At 32.9% G+C, this 10,680-nt stretch overlaps 2 long non-coding RNA genes across 2 annotated transcripts; one reads left to right on the forward strand and one right to left on the reverse strand.

Moving 5' to 3' along the window:
- Positions 1-907: 907 nt before the first annotated feature.
- On the forward strand, positions 908-3,551 carry LOC147530375 (uncharacterized). Its single transcript, XR_015229242.1, has 3 exons — positions 908-1,405; positions 1,917-2,025; positions 2,180-3,551. It is a non-coding gene; the product is annotated as an uncharacterized LOC147530375 (long non-coding RNA).
- A 1,025-nt stretch (positions 3,552-4,576) lies between these two features.
- LOC147530376 (uncharacterized) lies at positions 4,577-6,008 on the reverse strand. The gene is made up of 3 exons (XR_015229238.1): positions 5,645-6,008; positions 5,384-5,515; positions 4,577-5,030 (listed from the first exon to the last, which is right to left on the reverse strand). It is a non-coding gene; the product is annotated as an uncharacterized LOC147530376 (long non-coding RNA).
- Positions 6,009-10,680: the final 4,672 nt, after the last annotated feature.

The following is a 10,680-nucleotide window of genomic DNA, read 5'->3' on the forward strand; positions in this document are numbered from 1 at the left end:
TTCAAATGTCCATAACCTTGAACTGAACCAAAACAAAAATACACTTCCCTACAGACCAAATTAAAAAAATCAAAAGACTACAATCTACTTAATATACAAAGAAGTAGATGATAACCAAATGTAAACTAAAACAAAATAGGCTTCTCTAAACACATAGATGGCAACTAAATGTAAACTAAAACAAAATTATAAATATTGAAGATTCGAGATAACTTTTCTACATATAAGAGAATAAATGAAATAACAAAAGCAATTATCTAAAATAAAAATAACAATAGTAGTATAGAGAGTAATTAGGAAATAAAGTTATAGAAAGTAAAGACATGAACAAATACCCAGAAATTGAAGTGCAGAGAAGAAACTAATAAAGACCAGGAAATTGAAGTGCAGAGAAGAAACCAACAAAAACCCAGAAATTGAAAGCAATGGAGGAATAACTGTTACTTCGTAATTATATTGAGCAATACTAAAATTTCCTACTTTCTCTCTTAATTCTTTCCACAAAATGAATGCTGAAAATTTCCCTAAATTGAATCACATTAAACTAAAAATCAGTAAAGAAATATCCAGAAATTGGGAAGAAAAGGAAATGAGAAACTAAAAAATTGGAGAAATTAATTAGGTGGTTCAAACTAAAGAACGAATCAAAGTGTAGAAGTGAAATAGGAAGAAAATACCTCAAACAAAAGAGAGAGACTTATTATCAAAATAGAGTGACTTTGACCAGGAAATCTAACATAACTTATTAACCCAAACAAAAGAGAGAGACTTTAACAATTTTAGGGGTTTATTTTACCTAAATTGTACATAGGGGTTCTTCCCAAATCTGTATAATATAATTTGTTCTTCAGTGGTATCATAAGAGATATTTCTAACTGCGTGGTTTAGTTTATTGTTGTTGGCACTTCATTTTGTATATTGTAGGCACATCGTGGTGGACACTCCTCAATCATGCTTCTTTGTCTTCTCTTATAGTACTTCTTGAACACTTGTTCTTCACAAAGACTAGGTAATATAGCTGAGCACGCCTCTTAAACTTTGATTTACAGCCTTCTTTTCTTTTTGAACTAATGTTTTGAACTAATCAGTCTCATCTTTTTTTCTTGCTTTCAAGCTCTAATTTTTTTTATTCCGTCGAAATAATGAGTTTGTGAACGATGTACCCCGAGGTAATAAAATCAAAGAGAAGTATTGATATTCTATTTGACTTCGTGATTCATATTTTTTTGTTTGTTACGGGATTTTCACGCTGTAATCTCTTTCGGATGAGTGGTGTTTCTTTTTTGTTTCAGTTCATTTGCTTTCTCATTGCTTGCAATTGTTGAATCGGCGGTTCTTCAGAGAAATCTGTTCTTTGGTATCCAATTCAGGTTTAAACAGTCTCCATGATCATATCATTTACTTCGTAAGGCTCTATATCTTCTGTAATTGTTGTATTTATGTTGATTCTTAATGGATTTATCAATGGACTGCAACACGGCCAACACCAATAAAAAATTCATCTTCTTGTATTTGTTTTTGGGTTTTTAATACCTAACCCCTTCACGTTCTTACAAGGTATAGTTATGATTTCATGCACATGAAAACATGTTACTTCATCTCTTCTCTTTCTCTTCAATCTTTGAAATAGTTGGACCTGAATCTCACTGATTTTTATCTCAGTCTTTGTTTCCATATTCTAATTTGATCTCTTTGCTCTCATATTGGATTCAAGTTGGAATTCTTCGCTATTCTGACTTGCTATATATGTGGTTTTATTCTTCTTTCGAAGTGCACACCTACGGTATCTTTTGTTGGGACCTAAATATTTTTGGTCAAGGATCATTTTTCTTGGATCCCAAATAAAAGCATCTCTCAGTCAAATGAATTTGGATAAGCAAAACTATACCGTAATAAACCTCGAATGTGCTTGTTAGTATTGTAATATTATAATCACTATTATTTCTTTCCCATATCTTCAGCTGAAATGAAAAAACGTATTGGATTTCAATCACATGGGTTTTTTTGAAGACACTATACGAAAAGGTATAATTTCCTTTTTCTGTAAAGTCCATTTTTTCTAAAAAAAATTAATTAATATTGGAATTTGTTTCTTTCTTATTTGATTTTCTGGAGTTTCTCTTTTCTTTTTTGTTTATTACTTTTTAACTGTTTTCTTTTGTCATATTTTACTTCGCAGGAAATTATTTTGAAAATTTCAGAGTTGAGATCAGCAGTCTCTATTAGTTTTTTTCGAAACTAATCTTAGAGTATCTTCATTCCTTCTAACATCCATCTTTATCACTTGGTGCACAAGAGAATTTGGTTTGTTTATGTGATTTTTGGTTTGTTTATGTGATTTTTGTTTTAGTGCTTATCTTTTTGTCTACGAGAGCAAGACAAGAGTAAGGCGAAACAATATTTGATGCGGAACAAGAGTAAGACAAGAGTAAAATTTGCAACTACGTAAAATGATCTACAAATTTTCCGTGCCAGAGACACGGGCTATATAATATTGTTTACGGTGTGTTCATTATATTTCTGAGTTATTTCTTTGAAGACCTATCAATCTTGATATTATAAGAGGAATTGTCATCGATGTCCGAACTAAGGTATTGAGTTGCATTTAAGCACCTGAATGTTCTTCTAATCTCGCAAGTGTTTTATCTTCTTTGTCGCGATCTATTCAATTCACATTAGAGTTGAATTTTGTGATATTTGAATCTCTGAACTCCCATTTCTCAAGAGTTCTACTTCAACTTATAATTTTATTTTCATTCCCAGGAGTTCATATTTTGGAAATTAACGGGGATGTGATCAACGAGGTTTTCTATGAAGCAAAAAGTGTTAACTCTAGGTTGGGTCTGTCTCTTACTCCACTGAGGTGAGAGAAATTCCCGTTCGATCTCATTTTGTTATATACCGATCTACAATTTTAACAGTTGTTCTCGAGGAGCTTGACGGTTTAATTCATCTATTAGAGAATTTTCACTTTCTTTTGGTAGTCCAGGTGCTTAGTAATTCAGACAATGGAGTCTCTTATGGTGTACTTCAATGGTTATGTTTTTGTTGCACGACAAACTCGTCAATTTGTCATATATGCAGAAAAACTGCGAAGTAATATCACGAAATAATTTGGGATATCAAAAGTGCAGAAGAAGATTCACTCTCCTGGGTCATGAAATCTCTTTTCGCCAACTCCTCTTTGTTTCTTCCCCTCTTCAATATCCAGTCCCGTCCAGTCCAGGAGACTCAACATCAGATGTTACTGGAACTCAAGAATAATATCTCTCAAATGTGTGACTGGATTCTAATTCTTTAGTAATTTATTATTGTCTTCATTATTGTTAAACCAATAGAGTATTCTGAATCGCAGGTCGTGTCCCGCTCTTGGCAGTGCTTCTTCTTTGAAAGGTAACTCTTTCTTTCTCTGTTATAGTTGTTGCCTTTAAGTGGGGGATGTCTGATTATTATGATTTTACATTCTGCTTTTTATTCTTGATGCGATTGACTATAAGTTGAGTCAATAATGTCAATCCTATTGGGCCTATAAATTTTGGGTTTGACACTCAGATTTACAAGTTGGTTTCAACTCTTTTCGGTTCATATTATTAGTTCTTATGATGAGCATCTGAATCCATTTTCATGTTAAATTAGCTCGGAATATGATTTTTCCCTGTGAGAATGATTTTTTCCTGACTCGCAGTGTGAGACTAATTTCTTATTAACGGACATGTTCGATTCCACGTAAATTACAAATAAACTTTTCCAAGCAGGCTAATGGCACAACAATGATTGTTCTCTTTAAAGTTATCCATATAACTTGAAGGAGCTAAAACACCCAAATTACAAATAATCAGCTTCATTACTTTTGCCGAACAAGTGCATTTGCGAAGTTCTTTTGGATAACTTTGTATGGGGTGTTGACAGTGGCTCTACTATGAAGGAGAACAATGTGGATTCTCACAGTTCCCTAATTTTGGGTTGCAAGCTTGGGAAGATGCCCATATTCATCTCACTTCCATTAATTATGTTTATGGTTGACCTTTATGGATACATTACAAAGTTAGCAAGTATAAAGGTCCCATCAAAACATGGATTTGATGTTTTGCTTGTCGCCAACCTTGATGAGACCTTATTGGGTTGGTTAAATAACATAGATGTTATATTTCAGACACATCATGGTGGATTGGATTAGTCATTTAGTAGTTATACTCTATCCTCTCATTTCTCGGACCTAGTCAGTGGAACCCCTTCCTCAAACAACCATCAGTTTTGACACACATTAAAAATCAATGCAATATTAGAAAAGTCTCAAAAATGAAAGTAAAGGAAAAATAAGGTTTATAGTCAAACTTCCCCGACTGAAAAAGAATTGAAAATTGTATTGAGTACTCTGCACTTTTTCCTTTACTTTCATTTTTGAGACTTATTCCGCACTTCAATAAGGGTAACATATTTGAACTGAAGAGAAAACAGTCATATATAATGATAAAAGAAGAAGCTATAACAGGTAAATGGCATCAAACGAATTGGCAAAGAAAAGAAAGAATAAAAATTAAAAGACAGATATCTCGCCCGCACGAGAAAAACAATGTTAGATTAATTAGCTTTATTTCAAGTTCGAACTTGTTTTTCACAACATTATTGATGTGATCATTGAATATATTAAAATAGACATCCCAAAGTGTTAAAATAAGACATACCAAACTTGATGATGCTATCCTATGCTAAGCTTCTTTTACCTACTCAACCTAAGCTAATTTAGCACATGTAGTATTGAATTTGTTTTGTAATATCAGTTGGTATCTTGACTTATCATTACCTTCAGTGTAGCCCAAAGACTCAAGTACTTCAAAAGCATCCAGGTATATGTTGGTTGAAAACAATTGAACCAAGTGATTATCAATCCACCTACATTACGAGGAGAGTATAAGGTAACGAGAGTATAACAATATCCACACCTTTTCTTGTCCGCATTCTCATCGGGTGGAATATAATTTACACATGTATCTCTTGATGAATCTTGGTACTCATCTTATCAATGATGCCTACAAATGAAATAATGTGCTCTTAGATAACAAATAACAACAAAACTATCAACTACAGTAAGCAAAATTGTTTTGGAGAAAACACCTGAAGACTTATAACCATGATTTAGCTCTATTAAACACCCTATTGTCGTGCGCATTACAATAACACTCTTAAGCATGAAATATGTTGGATTCAACTCAATATTATCTATTCATTAGCCACCAACAACAGAAATAATTCAAGGAAGCAATTGACTGCTATTCAAGAAGCATTGCCCTATCACCAACAACAGTAGCTTTTACAAATAGAGTCATGTCTTACCTCAAAATAAAAAGGCATATGCTTACTTGTTAGCATATTCAATACTTACATATTACGAACAGAGTCTTAATCTCTCGCTGTTGTTGCTCCTCTATTTGATGAGTAATGAAGCAATAGTTATGGAGTTAGCTGTTGTTGCTCCTCCTTTTTAAATCGTTTCACTTTTACCCTTTCTTGTTTTCTAAAAATTGATTTAGCAAAAAAGAATTGTAAGAAGCAAAGTGTTTACCTTGCAGAATTGTATGAACAAACCCTAGAGATTTGAAACAAGACAACAATTAGAAACAAAAAAGAAGCAAAGTATATTTACCTTCCACAAGCCAACAGGAATGGCGAGAGACTCTTGAGATTTGAAACCAATAAGACCTGAATAACCTTCGATTACTATAGCAGAACTTCATGGCAAATTCAATTTAAAAACCGAAATATGGTAACGGATCCAATCCAATCGTTGGAATATGGAGGCAAAGAAGGAGGAACAATGTAACTGGTTTACCTTGCAGAATTGTATGAACAAACCCTTGTTTAGACAACAATTAGAAACAAAATAGGAAATCAAAGTATATACAAGAAGAGCAAGGAAAGTGAAATTATAACATTCAATTAGGGGTTTATTACCTTTTACTGGAGTTTCATTTCCTGAAACAACCAAAAATCTGATTAAGCTAGTAATGGAGTTTTCTTACCTGATTAAGTTGTTCCGTCCTTCAATTGTTTCCTGAAAATCTAGAAAAATGGAATTGTAACCTCTGATTAATGTATTCTCTATTACAAATCATAGGCAAGCAAAGCACAAGAAGAATATTGTAACAATTGATGTTTCACTGTTCTTGAAAGATATTGATTGTTTCCATAATGAATTATTAGGGGAGAAGATGAAATATGTGAGAATTGAGATGTAGGGAGTTATGGTAAGGAAGGAGGAAGAGAAGACGAAGAGATATAAACGACAATGGGGGCGAAATTGAAACTCCTGAAATTCAAAAATAGAGAAAGCTTAAATTTAACCTAACAATCATAAAAAACAAAATTGAACATAATTTATTCAATTTCCTATTCTAATTGAATAAATTAGGGTTTCAATTACCAAACTTCCTCAGAGATCTGAAGAATAAATTAGGGTTTTAATTACCAAACTTCCTCAGAGATCTGAATAAATTAGGGTTTTTCTATCAATCAATCTACCTGGCTAATAATCCGACATTATTGAAGATTGAAAATTGGGGAAAAAATTGGGGAAAGAATATTTATGAATGATTGTTTACAGAAGAGAGGAAAGGTCCGGTCGCCATTACTATCGATTCAGCTATCGATTTCAATGAGAGAGAACTTGAATAGGAGAGATTTTGAAGCAGGATTCATGATGGATTTGTAGTTTGTAACGTCCCAAGAAGGCACGATTTGTTATGGAAGGTTTTAAAGCCATAAATTTTGTAACCTCCCACCAGGCATGATAGAGATACTAACTCACTCGTTTCTTCTACAGGAATAACGCGCGAAGGAACGAAGATAAGGCGCGTAAGAACCCAGATCGAAGGTTTTATTAACTTTCCCTCATTTGGTGGGTGATTAAATTAGGGTGGGTAACTGATCTAAGGGTGTAGATCTTATCAAAAAGCCAACGGAGGACCGGATTTGTCTTTCGACTTGTCCCAGTCAGCACAAAACATTGTGTTTTGTTATATAGATATACTAGGTATAACCCGTGCCTCCGGCACGGTACATTTCATCGAATGCGAAAAATGTCATGATATTACACTTCAACACTAAAATGACCTCATATGACTTAAACTAAAGTTATGCTTTTATGAAAATCTGAAATGAGAAATGGAGAAACCAATTACATGTTTAAGAGAGTACGTTAGTGATATGTATTGACCTAGGACGATTGTCCTCCGCATAGAAAACTCTGCTCCCATAGAAAACGTATCAATTTTTATTCTCAATACATGGACAGTAATTAGAATCGAAATATTTTTATTGAAAATAAAAATATAAATTTTTTATGAATTGAAATTTATAGTAAAGGACTTTATTACAAAAAAAAAAAGTAATACGGCTGATTATTGTTTAATCTCGTTTGCCGCTTCGACCAGCAGAGTTGTATGATCTTCACCTTTATAGATATATTTGTGTATATATTTAATTGTATCAATCTCACGTGTTGAATTGAAGGGTTTAATGAGCAATTCTTTCGCATGATTGTCTTTTGGTGACTTCATCCCCACCTTGATGTGACAATCCTTTCTTGATCCCTCTGTACACAATAGCATAGTAAAACATGAGACTAAGACAACGTGGTAACCACTTATATAATTTTAGGGTAAATAGATGAAAAAAATATCTCCCTATCCAAACGTAATACTAACTTAACTCTTATGATCAATGGATAAATTTTGGCAGAAAAGTTCAAATAATCCAACTTTCGAGTTTTTATATGCGGGATTAAAGTTTAATAAGTTAATTAGGACTATACTAAATTTTACAAAGTCGACAAATTTGAGAAGATAATCAGAATATATACTTTTAGTAATAATCAACAATACTAAAAAAGAATACATGATCTAAGATAGAAGGGATATAGTTATACCCTCAATTTACGATGCAACTTCAAATTTGAAAATGAGCAGGACATTAATTAGTAAATATTGTTTTTAATAACTACTTTATATAATATATACGACTGCATGTTTTGGAACATGAAAAAACTGAGCTCTGAAAATATGAATTATCTTTAGGTGCCCTTTTAAAGTGAGCATATATATGCCTCTCTGGAATCCAACTGAACATAAAAACAAACAGTGTAAATCCGTTAGGAGTTTGGACAGATTGAAAAAAGTTCATAGTCAAATTTGTGCATGAAGTCTAGAGTGTTTCATGTCTTAGAGAGTTAACTATTACCCAAGAAGGATGGAGACATTTGCTCTTCATGATGAGTGGGTTGTATCCAAATTTTGCACAACCACCCATTCGGAGTTTTATTTGTTAAAATTGCTTTTACAAAACAGACATCCATTATTTTGAGTGTTTTACTCAATATACAAGCCAAGTGGTAACCCATTCGGAGTTATATAAGTTAAAATTGCTTTTACAAAAAAAATAGTTCACTCCAACTACGTACTATTCTTCTTGTTTTTATTTTGTCTATTCTCATGGCAGAATTTGGAAGGTGTGAATATAATGTGTGACAACTAAAATGGAAAGTTTCGAATTTGAAAGTGTGTGAATATAATGTGTGACAACTAAAGTGTCAAGTTTATAACGTTTTAATGCTAATGCTTTATCATATTAAAGAGTAATTGCAATTGAAACTAAACTACAGGAATGAGTTTCCAGGGTTTGATTGGGTCTTGATGCTCAAAGTTTTGGTAAAGTTACAATGACCATATTTCCCTTACTAACGAAAGTCACATCAAACCTGAAATTTCTTTTGAAAACATTGAAAGCACTTGCCTAAGAAAGTTCAGATACACACTATTGAAAACTTGACACTATAAACCATGTCAGACAACTCTGATAAACATATGACCGCTTATCTAATGAGACCCAATAGCTCATATAATGAGAGGAGACTATTTGCAGAGTTATGTCACCATTAATGGATGACTAAAGAGATATTCTATCGACACAACAACAAATTTGTTTTGAAAACATTGAAAGCAATTGCCTACGAAAATTCAAATGCACAATATTGAAAACTTGACACTACAGACCACGGGAAACAACTCTGATAAACATAAGGCAGCTTATCTAATGAGACCCAATAGCTCATATAATGAGAGAAGACTATTTGCAGAGTTCTGTTACCATTAATGGGAGACGAAAGAACAAATGCACACTATTGAATTGGCAAAAGTACCCAATAGCACATATATGCGAATTTTTCTAATGAGAGGAGACTATTTGCAGAGTATATTCAAGACTGCCCTAAGACATGGCGGATTATCGATACAAATGACAGCTGATATATATAATAGATATATATATATATATATATTTTTATATGTCAATATGTAGTCAAATGCCTATGAAGATGTCACCTTAACGAAGGAAAACAAAGTGGGGTAAGTAAGGTTGCTGGTCAAATAGGCTAAAGAAGAAATTCAGATTTCCATTGAATCACCTAATAGGCTAATCTAGACACAACTCTATTGAATTGGCAAAAGTAGAGGCAACCACCACAACTACCAAAAAAAAATAGAAACAGCAGGAAAAAGCTCATTTCGGAAGGTTTCTTTTAAAAAAAGTGTACTTTCAGACATTGCCTAAGTTCATACTATGCCTAGATAACTTTGTCAACGACATCCCATCAATCTCTTCAAATAACATGAATATGTATGTGTCTCTGTGACGGCCTGTGTAGCAGGATAAGTATACTAACTTTAACAACAGCTGGTTAACATTAGTTGGAACTTGACAACAATACTAACCTTTGTGTAGCGATGGAAGTTGACAACACTATTGGACACAAAATGTGAACACTGTTGGATACAAAATGTGAATGTGTAATTTATTTGGGGAGGTCAAACATGTTATAGAAAAAGACTACAAACCAATTAAACCTTGACAACAATACTAACCTTTGTGTAGCGAGTGAAGTTGTAGATGTCGAACACTGTTGGACACACAATGTGAACACTGTTGGATACAAAATGTAAAAGTGTAAGTTAGTTGGGGAGTTTTGTCAAACATGTTATTGGCAACTGAAATATCTCAATATATATGTCAACTCAACAGAAAATTCTCTATACAAAGATACTACATATGAAGTAAGAAATTCTCTATAGAAACATACCAACCATCTACAAACTACAAAACAACTATTGTTGTAAAACAACTACAAAATTATGTGAACTGAAATTTCTCTAAAACAACTACAAAATTCTCTATGTCTCTGTAGAAACAAATTAAACAAACTATCAACTACAAAACAACTACAAACCAAATACAAAAACAACTACAAATTTTGTGGACTGTAATTTCTCTAAAGCAACTACAAATTTCTACAAATTTTTACTGTAATTTCTACAAATTTTTGGAAGAGAGATGTTTTCAAGCTTACCAATATACATAGATTTTTTAAGGATGGTGATTACAGACTTTCTCAACCATAGTTTTAAAGTGATCTTGATGGATGGAATCAAGGGGATTCGAGCGTTAGGGATCATTGACAGAGATCTCCGTTAGGAATGGGAAGAGAGATGTTTTGAAATTGAAGATTTCCGTTGAAATTGATTATTGAGAGTGATTTAATGCCTTCACGCATGATTTTCTGAATTGGTAAGATTGATTGGAAGAGAGATATTTTTAAACGGAAGATTTTAATGTCTCGACGGATGATTTTCT

Source organism: Eschscholzia californica, unplaced genomic scaffold (assembly GCF_041429995.1).
Source record: "Eschscholzia californica isolate CP2 unplaced genomic scaffold, dmEscCali1.0.p SCAF_7, whole genome shotgun sequence".
NCBI lineage: Eukaryota > Viridiplantae > Streptophyta > Magnoliopsida > Ranunculales > Papaveraceae > Eschscholzia > Eschscholzia californica.